Genomic DNA, 619 nt, shown 5'->3' on the forward strand with positions numbered 1-619 from the left:
ATCTACATGATCAAGAGCACAGGCTTCGGAACTAACTGGCCTCAGTTCAGAACCCCAGCTGTCTCCTACTAGCTGTGTGACTAAGGCAACTTTCTTAACCTCTCTGAGACCCTTTCAAATGGGGATAATAATAGTATCTACAGTGGCGTGCCAGTATAAAGATAAAATAAGGTAATAAACATGGGGCAATGAGCTCTGTAGCTGTTAGTGTTGCTCATATTACTGTCTTTCTAAAAATGCAAATCTGATTATGTCAGTGACTCTTCCTTTCAATTGTCCTTATAGGTCCTAATTTCATAGGAAGTCTTATCTCCTTCACATTTTATATTCCGAGAATAAAAATGTACTCGTAGATCCCCAACCCCCCCAGGGCAAAAGCTAAAGCCCCTCACTAGTGTTTAAGCTCAGAAAGTGCTATTAATAAGGGCATCCACTAGGGGGTGAGCAAGGAAAGAGGCAGCAGAAGGAGCTGAGGTTAGTGGAGTCTGCTGGCTAGTTCTCCTGCAGCTGGGCAGCATCATGAGTTTGTCTGAAATACAGTTTAGATCTGTGGTGTTGCAATTGCCAGGGGCCCTCTACCAAGGGTGGCTGAGAGTTAGCCTAGTGTTTATGATAAAGA

Source organism: Galeopterus variegatus, unplaced genomic scaffold (assembly GCF_000696425.1).
Source record: "Galeopterus variegatus unplaced genomic scaffold, G_variegatus-3.0.2 Scaffold7244, whole genome shotgun sequence".
NCBI lineage: Eukaryota > Metazoa > Chordata > Mammalia > Dermoptera > Cynocephalidae > Galeopterus > Galeopterus variegatus.